This window comes from Hemicordylus capensis, chromosome 2 (genome assembly GCF_027244095.1).
Source record: "Hemicordylus capensis ecotype Gifberg chromosome 2, rHemCap1.1.pri, whole genome shotgun sequence".
Lineage (NCBI taxonomy): Eukaryota > Metazoa > Chordata > Lepidosauria > Squamata > Cordylidae > Hemicordylus > Hemicordylus capensis.
This window is the reverse complement of record NC_069658.1, coordinates 248957845-248973267: the sequence shown is the minus strand read 5'-3', so window position 1 is coordinate 248973267 and position 15423 is coordinate 248957845. Positions and strand designations below refer to the sequence as shown.

Below are 15423 nucleotides of genomic sequence, written 5' to 3'. Positions count from 1 at the left end.
TTATCCCGTGAATACTAATACATTATAAGCCAGCGTGGTGTAGTGGCTAGAGTGCCGAACTAGGACCGGGGAGACCCGAGTTCAAATCCCCATTCAGCCATGAAACTAGCTGGGTGACTCTGGGCCAGTCACTCTCTCTCAGCCTAACCTACTTCACAGGGTTGTTGTGAGGAGAAACCTAAGTATGTGGTACACTGCTCTGTGCTCCTTGGAGGAAGAACGGGATATAAAATGTAAAAATAGAATTTTTAAAAGTAGGAATATAAGTATTTATTTTCCCTATACAAGTGACAATCATAAAATCACAGTAATAGATAACAATAATCAAATAAAATATAATCTCATAAAACAGACTTCCATTCTTTCAACAGTTCACTTTCCACAAAATGCATGTGGAGAAAACACGCTGTTGTTGTGTGTGTTAAACCTTGCCAGAAGTTTATCCTCTTGTAGTTGGAATTCACCTGAAGAGTGTGTAAACAATGTAGCTTGTTTATTTCTGCCAAATGTGTTTCAGCCTTCTTGGTCTTCCTCAGTGGCATTTAAAAACAGCACTCATACAACTTCTTCCTCCAAGGCATCACTATAGAAATATCACATCATGATGCCACTCAAATTAATTCTTACTAGGCATCTTTAAATTATCCATACAAGCTTGTAAAGATATAATATCACTACTTACATAACATTCTCCAAGTGAAAAATAACCTTGTATTGTAAACCTTTATCTCTTGCCTTCTTCAGATAATAGTATGCATGAAAGTTCAGCTCTGATGTAGAATATATAGCAAAATGAACAAATTACCCCCAGCTGCTGTGGGTTGATATCACCATGTAACTCTTAGAGGACCCAATTCTACAAAAACCTAAGTTCTTATTTATCATAAGGATAATTCCTGAAAATCTATACAGCGTAACTAGGTCCACACTACATCCACATCAAAGCACATCAAGCAGAAAGAAAAGATCATGTCGTGCCAAGATTTCATAACATAACCCCCCAATTTATATCCTCATTCAGTCTCATGGGGGTCCAGGTTTTGAAGGTATGGCTCCAGAACAGTTCCCTTTTAACAAGCCATTTGTTAGAGTTCCCACTATATCCCTTGTTTTTCTCAATATACCAAAATCTTATATCTTCAGCACTATGTTCATGTTCCTTAAAATGTCTAACCAGAGGAGCCTGTAAAATACCTCTCCTTATACAGCTCTTATGTTCAACTATCCTCTGTTTCACTGCCCTAATAGTTTTACCTATGTAATGCAAATTACATGGACATTTGATTATGTATATAACTCCTTTAGTTTGACATGTAAATCTATCTCTCAGTATATATTCCTTAGTAGATGGTGGAATAGAAAAGGATTTTAGTCTAACACATTGCGGACATACTGAACACCTCCCACAGGCAGTTTGTCCTGTGAATCCAGTGTGGTGTAGTGGTAGCCAGTGTGGTGTAGTGGTTAGAGTGCTGGACTAGGATCGGGGAGACCCGAGTTCAAATCCCCATTCAGCCGTGATACTTGCTGGGTGACTCTGGGCCAGTCACTTCTCTCTCAGCCTAACCTACTTCACAGGGTTGTTGTGAGGAGAAACCTAAGTATGTAGTACACCGCTCTGGGCTCCTTGGAGGAAGAGTGGGATGTAAAATTAAATAAATAAATAAATCCATGTATCTGACCTTGTTCAGGAGAAAGTTGGGCATTCTACTGTGTACTAAATGATCCCCTATGTTTTTATTCGTTCTGTGGGTAAACAGAGGGGGTGCCTTGCATCTGGGGATATCCTTCAAAAGATGCCAATGTCTCTTAATGATCCCCTCTATATCTTTGGAATGAGTTCCAAAAGTAATAGGGATAATCATCCTATCTGATGTTTTAGGATCTCTATTATTGATCCTTAATAGAGACTCCCTGTTTGTATCTCTAGCTTTATAAAAAAGCTTGCCTGATTATTCTATCCGGATATCCTCTCTCCAGTAATTGCCATTGTAAAATTATGGCCTGTTTTTTAAATAATCCCAGAGTGTTACAATTTCTGCGTATTCTTAACATTTGGGAATATAGTAAATTGTCCTTTTCCTAGCCTAATCTTCTGGCATCCAAAACAGTTCTCTGTGTGTGTGTGTGTGTTTGATTTAATATTGTTTGTATTTTATGCTGTTAGCCACAGTGGATGGTTCCCCTGCTAACTGAGCAAAGAGGCACCTTTTAAAAGTGGTGATACTCTTTATTTAGCAGGAGGAGAGCAACTGGCCCTCTCCATCCGCAACACAGCATCCCTCCAGTGGCTGTTGCTGGTGTCTATCCTATGTTTCTTTTTAGATTGTGAGCCCCTTGGGGACAGGGAACTTCATTCATTCACTCACTCATTCATTCATTCATTCATTTTCATTCTCTAGATGTAAACTGGTTTGGGAACTTCTGACAAAAAGCAGTATATAAATATTTGCAATAGTATGTTAACAAATGAGAAAGGCTAGATATAAATGCCTTTATATATGAAGAAGTAAATCAAAACAGAATCAAAACAGCAGAGAGAACAAAACCAAGTGCAGGAAACAAGGCACTATGGTACGGCTGATTCAAAAGTGGGCCACACTTGGAGACTCAGAGAGCTGCTAAAGGTGTGATATATAAAAAATAAGGAATAGTCCAGAATTGCACATAGAGAAAATATGCCCGCTGCATTTTCTTATACTGAGTAATTGATCCACCTAGTTCAGTATTGCCTGGGGCAAAGGTGCACAACTGTGGCCTTCCAGCTGTTGTTGGACTAAAACTCCCATAATCCCCACCTCCAGTGGCCAATAATCAGGAGTAATGGGAGTTGTAATCCAACAATAGCTGGAGGGCTAAAGTTGTGCAAACCTGGCCTAGGGCAATGGTTCCCAACCTCAGATCCCCAGGTGTTGTACTACAATTCCCATCATGCCCTGCCACAATCATCCACTTTCCCCCAATCCCTGTCCTAGGACTTCAGACAGGGATCTTCCTTATATTTCCCCTGCTTTTGTCTTGGCAAAGCATCTCCTGGGCCTTTCCCAGATGGCAAGCTTAACATTATATTAGACACATTATAAGTGCAATAAATATAATTCGAAGAAATCTGAGGGTTGTTTGCATAGGGCTGCTTTAATAGGGTTCCTATCGGTTCCCTCCAGTTATTTTCTGTGTACCATTCATACCATTCTTACTGTGCACTGTTCAAGCCTGTGTAGGGTGTACCACTCCCAGAGAACTACACTGGGAGGGTACCACTCTCAATGGTATTTTAGGGTGAGCATAAGAACATAAGTAGGCTTTTCTTAAAACCTTGCTTTTTTCTTTCTTTTTAAAAATAGTTGCTTGGTGATCTTTCGGAACATCGTTCTATGCATCCACACTCACTCGGATGTCCCACAAGATCACGAAGCAAAAGTTTTGTTCTGTTTTAAGTAAAAAGTGAGGCTTTAAGAAAAGCCTTCTTACTTTCAACATAAAGTACCACTGGGAGTCAGAGTCAGGGGGCTTTAAAAAAGAACGGGGGAGAGAAATTGTATTAAAAGAGGAAAACAAAATGCATCATGCGGGTGCGTAGAACGATGTTCTGCAAGCTATACCACTGAAGAGCTGTATATAAATATTTGTAGTAGGGTAGTAGTAGGGGTAGTAGTAGTAGTAGTAGTAGTAGTAGTAGTGGATCACTAAGCATATGTTTTAAAAGAAAGAAAGAGAAAAGCAAGGCTGGAACAAAAGGCGCTCTATCAGCATGGCCCCTCCATACATCTCAACATCAGTGTATATCAGATATATCAAATTATCCCCAAAAGCCACTGCAAAAAATGGAACTTTTTAGTGCAGAGATAATGCAGGCTAAGCTCCAGTGTGCAGCGGAAAACCTGAATTGTGTATGGAGTGCTCCCTGATATCTTGCACAGACGTCAAGGTAAATCTGCCTGACATATGAATGCACACCTACCCTTCCCGTGGTGAAGCAAAGGAAAATCACTGTCTGGGAACTGCCCTGGCATGAAATACACATTGTTGCTTACCAATGGCTGCAGATCAAACTGTTGTAAAAGCCAGGGTATTGCTACTGGACCCGGTTCAGAAGTTTTAACATCGCATTAACAGCAATGCCCAGATGATGTGCAAAAGCATACTTCTAAGGTTGCATGCATTTCATAGTAGTTATTAAATAATAGAGATGCAGCAATGGAGAAATTTTGCTGAATTTCTGCCTGCCTCATTGCAACTGAATGCCCAGAATTGCTGCCACAATAAAGGAGGCAATCCTTGGTGTGCAACCTGAGATCAATAACATTTCAAACCAGTTCCAGAAGACTGTGTTGTCTGTTGTGATGCTTTTAATGGGTTCTTTGCAGACAAAATCCCTTGTATTAGGGTCGACTTGGACTCAATTATTTTTGCAGAGTCTATTAAGGTGGTGTCTAGCAATCCCACTTGGGCAGTTTACAAATTAGCCATTCATCAGCAGCAAAATGCTTCCGTTCAGGCAAATTGCATTCAAAACGTAAACAGCAGGGAGAGCAGTCTCGTGAAAACTAACCCAAAAAACCTCAGCAACTTCTTTACGCCGGATAGATGACATCATAGCACTATATCAGTTATTAAATTTGAAACAAGGCATTGGAAATATGAACGGCACCCTGCTGTCAGCATAGGGACTGCGGTGTCAAAATACAGGAAGTGTGGAAGCACACTTCAGAGATACATCCTGACCCCATTGCAGGGTCTAATCCAGAAAGCGCCTTGCAGTAGTAGATTGGATAAGTTTCAGTCTGTGATGCCTATCACTTGTTCTCTGGATTCTTGCCCAACTTGGCTGCTTCTATCTAGCAGGGAGATTTTTGGAGATGACCTAGTTAATATCATTAACTCATCTCTGAGGGAGGATAGGATGCCTCCTTGTTTGAAGGAGGCAATGATTAGACCACTTCTTACGAAGCCTTCCCTAGATACCTCAGTGATGGATAGTTATAGGCTGGTCTCCAATCCCCCATGGTTTGGCAAGGTGAGTGAGAGAGTGGTAGCTAACCAGCTCCAGGCAGTTTTGGAGGAAACGGATTATCTACCATTTCAAACTGGTTTTAGAGGTGGCTCTGGGGTTGAGACGGCCTTGGTCGGCCTGATGGATGACCTTTACCAAGGAATTGATAGGGGAAGTGTGACTCTGTTGGTTCTTTTGGATCTCTCAGCAACATTTGATACTATCGGCCATGGTATCCTTCAGGATCACCTGGGGGAGTTGAAGATAGGAGGCACTGCTTTGCAGTGGTTCTGCTCCTATCTCTCAGGCAGATTCCAGATGGTGGAGTTTGGTGATGGTTGCTGTTTGAAATGGGAGCTATTATATGGAGTCCCTCAGGGTTCCATTCTGTCACCAATGCTTTTTAACATCTACATGAAAATGAAGGGTGAGGTCATCAGGAGATTTGGTGCAGGGTGTTATCATCATCATCATGACACCCATCATCATCGCCACCGCCCTGGGACCTTGGGTTAGGGCGATATAGAAATGTGCTAAATAAATAAATCATCATCATCATCATCATCATCATCATCAGGAAATGGCATTCACTCCCTAAATGCCTGCCTACAGGCAGTAATGGGCTGGATGATGGATAACAAATTGAAGCTGAATCCAAGCAAGATAGAGGTGCGCATTGTGGGGGATCAGAATTTCAGGGATGAGTTAGATCTTCCTGTGCTGGATAGGGTTACACTCCCCCAGAATGAACAAGTATGCAGTATGGGGGTGCTCTTGGATCCAGGTCTCACCCTGGTATCTCAGGTGGAGGCTAAGGCCAGGAGTGCTTTCTATCAACTTTGGCTGATTTGACAGCTGCGTCCATTCCTTGAAGAGAATGATCTCAAAACAGTGGTGCATCTGCTGGTAATCTCCAGGCTCCACTATTGCAATGCGCTCTACGTGGGGCTGCCTTTGTGCGTAGTTCGGAACCTTCAGTTAGTTCAAAATGTGGCAGCCAGACTGGTCACTGGGGTAAACCGGAGAGACCATATTATGCCTGTTTTAAAACAGTTGCACTAGCTGCTGATATGTTTCCGGGCAAAATACAAAGGGTTTGTTATTACCTTTAAAGCCCTGAACGGCTTAGGTCTAGGTTACCTTAGAGAGCGCCTTCTTCTGTATGATCCCCATTGCACACTGAGGTAATCTGGAGAGGTCCGTCTCCCGTTCCCACCAGTACATCTGGTGGCAACTTGGAGCTGGGCCTTTTCTGTAGCTGCTCCTGGCCTATGGAATGCACTCCTGGCAGATATCCGCAATTTAGACTCAATGTTGGCCTTTAAGAGAGCCCTGAAAACTTTTTGTTTGGCCTGACCTCCTAAGGTTTTGAAATTTTTAAATATTTTAATTAGTTTTAAATGGCTCTGAATTGTTTTAAAATTGTTTTTATAATGTTTTAAGCAGTGTGTTTTTAAATGGTGTTTTTATGTTTTTTTAATTTTGTTTTGCACCGCCCAGAGCCTTTGGATGGGGTGGTCTAGAAATGTAATAAACAAAAAACAAACAGACAGACAAACAATACAGAAGCCAGGGACCGAACAATCTGCATGAATATGCATGCATGTGCTTGGCCACTGAGTCACAGCCTTCCCCAATCATTAATTTAAATCGGTGGTTCTGAAAGTTTGACCCCAACAGCATCTGGGAAAGCCCTCGCAGGGCTGGGAAAGCCCTCTTATGGCAGGCCCTGGGAAAGGTTACTGCCCGTCAGAGCCAACAGTACTGGGCTTGAGGGACCAATAGTCTGATTCAGTGTAAGGCAGCTTCATATATTTTTGAGAGGAGTCGTAGCCCAGCATTAGCGCACATGCTTTGCATGCAAACGCCCCAGATTTGATCCCTAGAGGAGAGCTGGTCTTGTGGTAGCAAACATGACTTGTTCCCTTAGCTAAGCAGGGTCTGCCCTGGTTGCATACGAATGGGAGACTTGATGTGTGAGCACTGTAAGAGATTCCCCCCAGGGGGTGGAGCCACTCTGGGAAGAGTGTCTAGGTTCCAAGTTCCCTCCCTGGCAGCATCTCCAAGATAGGGCTGAGAGAGACTCCTGCCTGCAACCTTGGAGAAGCCGCTGCCAGTCTGTGAAGACAATACTGAGCTAGATGGACTAATCGTCTGACTCAGTATATGGCAGCTTCCTATGTTCCTATGTTACAGATCACCTAGTCTGTAGCCTGGAGAGCTGCTGCTTGTCCGTGGTGACAATGCAGAGCTAGCTGGACCAGTGGGGGTGGACTTGGTATAAGGCAGTGTCCTCTGCAATAAGCTGGATCTTGTGCTGAGTGGGCAAAAAAGCACATGTCAGTGGTGGCTCTCTTATACTTAGTGGGGCAGAGCCAGCTGTCCCTCTTCAGCCCAGCACAGCATCCCCCCCAGTGCCTGTTCCTAGTGCCCCCCTTGGGTTTCCTTTTAGATGGTGAGCTCCTTTGGGTCAGGGAACCATTACAGTGCACATGCCGACTGGAAAGAGGAAGCAGGGTTGGTGGGCTCTCTCCGGGTGCTGTCCCCGGCCCTGTGGACACATTCATATGCTATTGAGGGGGTTGTCACCCCTCCAGGATTGGCTTGGAGTCACCAGGACTGAGGTTAATCTCCAGGTGACTCTTAAAAGCATTCCTGGAAATTTCGGTGCTTTGGTTTTGGGAAAAATATTGAGGGAAATAATCTCTAGGAATAGCTTCAGTCAAAGCTAGCCACACTAAACTGTATGTTTGGATGGATTTTTAATTGAAAGCAAGCTTTATAATGTATGGATTTGCTCTTTGAGAGGTGATGCCTCCCCATTGGCTGCTGCCTGTTTGTGATGTCACAAAGGGACATGGGCAGCGTGGAGCACAAACGGTTGAGCTAGAGGTGAAGTGTGCAACTGCCAGTGCCAAGGAGGGATGGAGGCGAGAGGAGTCCCAGGAGGGAGGGAGGAGGGAGGGAGGGAAGAAGCTGGGTTCAAGGGAAAGGAATGGTAGGATGGGGCCAGCAGGACACACAGGAGGGTTTACGCTCCTCTGGCCTGGGGAGTTGTTGATTTAAAGTATTCCAAGGATACCCCAAGAACATGTACATCATGAGAACTTGCCTCTGGGGTTGTCATCTCCATCTGCTATAATGTATCTCCCTTGATTTCATCTCCATGTGAACCATCTATGGTCTGCAATCTCCTGCCTCCTTACATGTAAGTTATTTGCATGATTTGGAAGTAATAAATTATTTTACAACTAGTTGGAATCCTGTTCTGTTCAAGTTTGACACTTAATGGGATCTTAGGATGCTCATTATAATGTGCGTGGCAAAATGTTTAAGATAATTCCCCCCAACTACTGTCGATAGTTGATCCTAAAAGGCAGAAGCTATTCACCACTTCAATTGTCTTCATTTTCAGTTCTGAGACTGGTTGCTGTACCCATTGTCATTAGTTTAGTCTTCTTTACATTTAGTCATATTCGCATTTTTTCACTGTCCTCCCTGACTTTCATTTCTAGAGCTTGCAGATAATCCGCATTCTCAGTTATCCGAGTGGTGTCATCAGCGTAGCACAAGTTATTGATGTTTCTTCCTCCAACTTTAAAACCACACTCATCTTCTTCCAATCCAGCTTCTCTCCGTATATGTTCCGCATATACGTTGAATAAGTAAGTAGAGAGTATACAGCCTTGTTTTACTCCTTTGCCTATCTGGAAGTGGAATCAGTCTGTTTCATCATGTTCTGTCTGGACTGTGGCTTCCTTTCTTGCGTATCGGTTTCTCGTGAGATCTATGAGATGTTCTGGGACTCCCATTTTCCACAACTTGACATGGTTGATGTAATAATAGTAATAGTAATAGTACCTAGTATAGTCCATATATATTGACAATTTACATATTCTCTCTTTAAGCTTGTAGTGGGGGAAAATAGCCCCGAATTTTAAAAGTGGCTTCTTCACAAACTGGAAAACTGGGAATCAAGACTTTTCCCACCCACCCCAACTGTACATAATTTTGTGATCTCTTTTTATGCACCTGTTTCATAGTAAGACTATGTAAATCAGATCATGGAGAACTTGTTTTATAAGCTGCCTTTTCTCCTGACATTGGAATGCTTGTTTATCCTTAAGAAACAGTGATAACTTGACATATGCCACTCTGCTGTTTCAAATGGTAGTTAAATATTGTAAACTGCCCTGAGCCAATTGTAAACCGCCCTGAGCCATTTCGGAAGGGCGGTATAGAAATCAAATCAAATCAAATCAAATAAATAAATAAATAAATAAATAAATAAATAAATAAATAAAAGATCTGAATTGATCACAAGTTGATGGCTTTTCCGTCAGTTTGACATGCACTATAATTGCATATTGTGATTCTATGGTGTTAAGGAATTCTGTGTGATATCTGTGATTCTGGCTTCCAAATGAAAAAATGGCTCATTGAAAGGATCGAAGTGGGCTACTCATGGCTGTGAAACTATGTGAAACTCATTAGACCTATTTGAATTTCTTTCTGAGTAGACATGCTTAGGATTGGAGTGCATGTAGCTAAAAGTCAACATAAATTTGCATACATTATATCCTGCTTTTCCTCCAAGGAGCTATAGGTAGTGTACATGGTTCTTCCTCCCTAGTTTTATCCTCACAATTATCCTGTGAGGCAGGTTAGGAGGGGAGAGAGTGTGTCTGGCCTAAGATCACACAGTGAGCTTCGTGGCTGAGTGGGAAAGGACTTGAACCCAGGTCTTCCACACCCAAGTCTTAACACTCTAACCAGCACACCACAACCACACTACCTCTCACTTGTGTGGGGTAATGGTACAGGGTGCTTTCCAGACTAGCTGCTCATCATCAGCAAAATGCCTCCATTCGGGTAAGTCGCATTCGAAACGTAAACAGCAGGGGGAGCAGTCTCACAGCAATTAACAACCCGAAAAAACAGTAATTTTTTCATGCAGGACATACAACGTCCTAGCTCTATATGGCAGCGATTAAATTCTGAACAAGGCATTGGCAATATGAATGGTGCCCTGCTGTCTGCTTAGGGAGTGCGGTGTCAAGATGCAGGAAGTGTGGAAGCACACTTCTGAGATACGTCCTGACCCCATTGGAGGGTCTAGTCTGAAAAGCACCCAGGAAAACTTTTATGCAGGAGAAAAAGAAGATTTAAATCCTCATTTTAGCTGTGAAGCAAACTAGCAGGGAAGAGATTATTGGATTCCTTTATAGTGCATGAACAGGTTTAATTTTAATAATCTGGGGAGACTATAGGCCTGGGCTCTAGATCTTTTCAGTACCAGCAAGGCCCCAGTTGGGGAAGCAAAAGCAAATTAGTTCCTAAAATATCCTGTGAAACACAGGCAGATTATGGGAGAGGCAGCGGAGGCAACTGACCAGCAGCAAATATCCCCCCAGTGGCATTTTTTGAAGAAAATAAAATATATCTACATTTGGTTTGTTTGTTTGTTTTTGGTCTTGACTCTCACTTATGACAGTGGCAGGTCGGGTGTGGGCAGGATAGAAAGGGGCCGGGCAATGGAGACACATTGCGGGCAGGGGAGACAGCAGGCAGGAAGAGATAGCATAGCTCCCAAGCCAAGCGCGCGTACCACTCAAATGACAGCGATTGCTCTATTTTGGGCCTTTCTGCGCACGTGCACAGAAAGGCATGAAACAGGGCAATCGCTGTCATTTGGGAAGTAGGCGGGCTTGGGTTAGGAGCTATCGCTGCCTGCCTGCTCTCTCCACTGCCGTTTGCCCCGTTGCATCCAGCATGCACCCGCTGCCGTCATAATTTGGGAGGCATGCGGGCAGGTGCACGAGGAGCATTTTAAATGTTAAAAATCTAATTAATTAAACTCCCCCCCTCGCCTTCCTCCCTTGCTGCAAGGGCAACAAAGTGTCATGCCCTTGAGCTCCGACAGCGAGGAGGAAGGGGAGGCTGGCAGCTTTCCGGCTGAGTCAGGAGTGTCTGAGGGGCAGAGCCCGGCTGTCAGCGTTCCTGAAACAGCTGTGGCAGATCCAGCTGGTGATTTGGAGCAAGCACGGCAGCCTGACTCAGCAGAAAGCATGGGGGACCAATGCGAAGGAGGGCAATCTAGTGAACCACCAATGACTCCCCAACAGTGCAGAATCACGAGACGCAGAGAACAATTAGAGGCTGTTAGAAGAAGCAAACGCCTTTTGCTGAAGGCTGACCAGCAGTGAATTCCTACCAGCTGGGAGCTCTCGGCTTGCTCTATAAATAACCTCTCTAGCCTCCTACTCATTGCTGAGAATCAACGTTCGTAAATCAACCTTGCCGTTCAGACAAGCAGTCTCGGATTTCAGCAGCTCCGCTTGCTTCGTGAACTTCCTTGGTAGCAAGCCAGACCTTGGCACAAAGAGCTTAATCTGCCCTTGCTGAAACAACTAGTTCACATAAGCTTCTTTGAAAAAAACTTAGTGGCAGGAGCAAAGGTTGAAGGTAAAGAGGGTAAGTAGGTCATCATCTCTAGGCCGAACCGAATCAACATAAAATGAAGGAAATATGGGGTGGCTTTATTCCAAATATACATGATGACAGCTTCAATGTTTCCCTCCCAGGAAGACAGAGGCGAGAAGGCAGACAAAGCCTGGCTGACACCAGGCTGGAGGAGACGATTTGACAGCAGTGGAGCCAAGCGATCTCTACACAGACGGGAGCGGGTCATGCAGTGGCTGCGGAGACAAGGCAAGTTCTCTTGCATGGAAGGCTGGAGGCGAGCCTGCGCATGAAGCCTGCTGATGCCAGTGGCTTGAAGCTGGTGGAGGCCGGCCGAGCGGACCCGGCGGAAGCTGGTGGATGTTGGGGGTACGGAAGCCCGTGGCCGTCTGTATTCGGAAGCCACTGGATTCTGTCGCTAGGCGGAAGAAGCTGATGGATGTTTGCGGATGAAAGCTGGTGGAAGTCCCCCTGTTGAAGCCCGTCTCCAGAAGCTAGTGGATACTTGTGGATTGAAGCTGGGGAGTGTATGTGAATGGCTGGTGACCGAAAGGGAGTGAATGGATGTCGGTGGTGCCCCTCACGGGCTGCCCTGGCGTGCGAATGTCTGTGTGCCTGCTTGTGAATGTGGTCGAGGCGACTGTTAGTCTATAGTGATGTGTGAAAGGAAAACCGGTGGATTGAAGCGGTTGAAGCTATGTGGAAGTTGACAGGTGGAAGTCAGGGATGATGTTGGCTGGCCAAAACTGGCGGATATGCCCGGGCGCTGCTTGCAGATGGTGTGGATAAGCCGACCCCTTCCATGGCTGTCTTTCTTTTTCTTGCAGAGATGTCTGAAGCTGGTGCGCTTTCCTCAAGTGGACACCCCAGAAATTGAGCCGGAGGATCCGTGGACGTGGTGAAACCTGCAGATATCCACCAACTCCTAGGACTTGGTTTCTGGGCCCCTCACCATCTTTGTTGTCTTTCAAACCCATCCCAAGATATGGAGAAGAACTTCAGAACCCTTTTTTGATGTCCCCCTCTCTGTCATGGTTTGTATGTTTGCTAGGAGGGGAGAGAGAGTGCTGGCCTAAGTGAGCTTAATGGCTGAGTGGGAAAGGACTTGACCCCAGGTCTTCCCAATCATAACAAACATAGCAAACTGCCATATACTGACTCACTATTGGTCTATCTAGCTCTGTATTGTCTTCACAGACTGACAGCGGCTTCTCCAAGGTTGCAGGCAGGAATCTCTCTTAGCCCTATTTTGGAGAAGCCAGGGAGGGAACTTGGAACCTTCTGCACTTCCCAGAGTGGCCCCATCCCCTGAGGGGAATATCTTGCAGTGCTCACACATCAAGTCTCCCATTCAGATGCAACTAGGGCAGACCCTGCTTAGCTATGGAGACAAGTCATGCTTGCTACCACAACACCAGCTCTCCTCTCCTAAGATCCTAGTCTTAACATTCTAACCACCACCACACCACAGCCACACTGGCTTTGCATTGTGTGGGGTATTGATTACAGGAGAAATCTTATGCTGGAGAAAAAGAAGACTTAAATCCTCATTTTAGCAGTGAAGCAAACTAGTGGAGAAGAGATGATTAGATTCCTTCAGAGAGCATGAAAACGAAACAGTGCAATGATCAAAATGTGGGGAGGCTATGGCCCTGGGGCCTGGATCTTTTCAGTCCCAGCAAAGCCCCTGTTTGAGAAGCAAGAGCAAAAGAGTTCCTAAAACAGCCTGTGAAACAACTAGTTCACTTATGCAACTTTGAAAAACACTGAGTTGCAGGCGCAAAGCTTGTAGGTAAAAAGGGTTACCATCTAGCCCAATCAAAACGAAATAAAGGAAAGACAAGGTGGGTTGATTCCAAATATACATGGCAGTTTCAATGTTTCCCTCCCAGGAAGACAGAGGCGAGCATGCAGATGAAGCCTGACTGACACCAGGTTGGAGGAGACGATTCGGCAGCAGTGGAGCCAAGCGATTCCTATACAGACAGGAGCGGGTCATGCAGTGGCTGCGGAGACAAGGCAAGTTCTCTTGCACGGAAGGCTGGAGGCGAGCCTGCGCATGAAGCCTGCTGATGCCAGTGGCTTGAAGCTGATGGACGCCAGCCGAGCGGACCCGGCGGAAGCTGGTGGATGTTGGGGGTACGGAAGCCCGTGGCCGTCTGTATTCGGAAGCCGCTGGATTCTGTCGCTAGGCGGAAGAAGCTGGTGGATGTTTGTGGATGAAAGCTGGTGGAAGTCCCCCTGTTGAAACCCGTCTCCAGAAGCTAGTGGACACTTGTGGATTGAAGCTGGGGAGTGTACGTGAATGGATGGTGACCGAAAGAGTGTGAATGGATGTCGGTGGTATCCCTCACGGGCTGCCCTGGCGTGCGAATGTATGTGTGCATGCTTGTGAATGTGGTCGAGGTGAATGTTAGTCTATAGTGATGTGTGAAAGGAAAACCGGTGGATTGAAGCGGTTGAAGCTATGTGGAAGTTGACAGGTGGAAGTCGGGGATGATGTTGGCTGGCCGAAACTGGCGAATATGCCCGGGCGCTGCTCGCGGATGGTGCGGATAAGCCGACCCCTTCCATGGCTGTCTTTCTTTTTCTTCCAGAGATGTCTGAAGCTGGTGTGCTTTCCTCAAGTGGACACCCTAGAAATTGAGCCGGAGGATCGGTGGATGTGGTGAAACCAACTCCCAGGACTTGGTTTCTGGGCCCCACACCATCTTTGTTGTCTTTTGAACCCATCCCAAGGTATGGAGGAGAACTTCAGAACCCATTTTGATGTCCCGCTCTCTGTCATGGTTTGTATGTTTGCTAGGAGGGCAGAGAGAGTTCCATGGTGTGTAGGAGATCTTCAGAAGCAGTTTTCCTCCCAATTTATGATTGTATAACCACTTTATCTATTATTTGTATGTTTTCTAAACAATAAAGTCTCCTCTTGCGAATTATTGCATCTCTCTGCCTGTTTCGGTCCTACTGTGGGTGCAGATGTTGAAATACATAGAGAGAGATTGCCCATGTAATGTAGGGGGGGAGGAGTCTGCAGGCCTTGGAAGGGGGCATCTTCTCTTGCAAGCTCACCTGAGACTGGGCGTCTCAGCCCAATATCGTGCGCTGCCTGTTCTGGCTTCTTTCTTTGTGAGGGAGGTTTGGCCAAGGGAGAGTGGACTGGTCCCAAATGAGGTAGTGAGCTCTGGAGCTGAGCAGGGCCTTGAATCCCAGTCTCTGTGTTTCGAATTGAATATTTGATCTGCTGCATCACACTGGCTCTCATCAAGGGATGCTATATATTATTTCCCTAACTCGAGCCACTGGGCTCCAGAGGCACAAGCCCCCATTGTTTGGCTTGGAGCCCTGGACCTATTGGCTGCATGCACCCCATTGCCCCAGCCCTGACCTTGTAAGGAAGAAGCAGGAGACAGTGGGGAAGGGCAGGCTCTGAGCTGGGACTTCTCAGGTGCTCCCCTTTCTTTCACCTTCTGCACCTCAGCCTCTGTCCTCCTTGCCACTGAAGCACAGAGGAAGCACAAGATTGCTTTGGGCCCTTTAATCACAAGCTGCCCCCTGCATGGCGCTGCCCATCCCCTGCTGCCTCAGTTGACTGCATAGTGGCTGTTTCCACTCTATCTCAAAGAGGAGGTGAAAAAATTGTGGTGAAAATAAACCTCTTAATCATGGTTCATCAGGTATGGTTCTCGGTGATACAGCAGACCAGCACCCGTCATGCTGCTTGTTCTAAAGGCAGGCAGGCCCTGAGTTTCAAGACAGCCAAGAGAGAAGGAGAATCGAGAGCTCTCCTGGACATGCCAGAGCCATCACTAACTGAGGGACAAGGAAGCTTTCTTGACTCAGTGAGGCAGGGCTGGGTCCAAGTTTAAGGAGCTCTTGGCCAAGGTGATCTCTCATGGGACTCACTGGCTAAGACTCAAGAGAGGAGGAGGAAAATGAAGAGGCTCCAGTCAAGACCTCAGACCAAGTAA

General features: G+C 45.6%; 2 long non-coding RNA genes across 2 annotated transcripts; one reads left to right on the top strand and one right to left on the bottom strand.

Moving 5' to 3' along the window:
• Window positions 1-255: 255 nt before the first annotated feature.
• Window positions 256-893, bottom strand: LOC128343136 (uncharacterized). Its single transcript, XR_008315342.1, has 2 exons — window positions 683-893; window positions 256-583 (listed from the first exon to the last, which is right to left on the bottom strand). It is a non-coding gene; the product is annotated as an uncharacterized LOC128343136 (long non-coding RNA).
• Window positions 894-7954: 7061 nt separating this feature from the next.
• On the top strand, window positions 7955-14391 carry LOC128343137 (uncharacterized). Its single transcript, XR_008315343.1, has 5 exons — window positions 7955-8201; window positions 8509-8658; window positions 12283-12489; window positions 13348-13594; window positions 14053-14391. It is a non-coding gene; the product is annotated as an uncharacterized LOC128343137 (long non-coding RNA).
• The last annotated feature ends 1032 nt before the right edge of the window (window positions 14392-15423 follow it).